We start from the raw sequence: 454 nt of genomic DNA on the forward strand, positions 1-454 counted from the left end.
TTTTTTATTCTTTTATGAGTCACGGCGCGGGGGGAGGTGGGAGGGGCGCTTTTTTAGTCCCACCTCGCTCGCCGAGGGACGCCACGACCGACTTAGGGCCCCACGCAAAAGTTGAATAAATTCTGACACCATACGCACGTTGCATCACGCCCGGCCAGTGTTTTCGATGCGTTTCACGAAGAAAACCATAGGAAATTCATACGGTGCCGGAAAATTATGAAAACTTGCACGCACGATGGACCTGGCGATGGGTGCGTGTCCAAAAAGTTTGGGGTCCACCGGCTGAGTCAGAAAAGAGAACGCAGTACGGGGCTGACATCGGCCATATCAGATCAGTGCCGGTTGTGTTGGTGGTACGAGGTGGCATGAACGAAACGTGTCCCAATTTTGGGAGGCAGTGGGCATGCCCATCTTAGGGCCCCACGCAAGAGTTGAACGAATTCGGACACCATAC

Source organism: Triticum dicoccoides, chromosome 4A (genome assembly GCF_002162155.2).
Source record: "Triticum dicoccoides isolate Atlit2015 ecotype Zavitan chromosome 4A, WEW_v2.0, whole genome shotgun sequence".
Taxonomy (NCBI): domain Eukaryota; kingdom Viridiplantae; phylum Streptophyta; class Magnoliopsida; order Poales; family Poaceae; genus Triticum; species Triticum dicoccoides.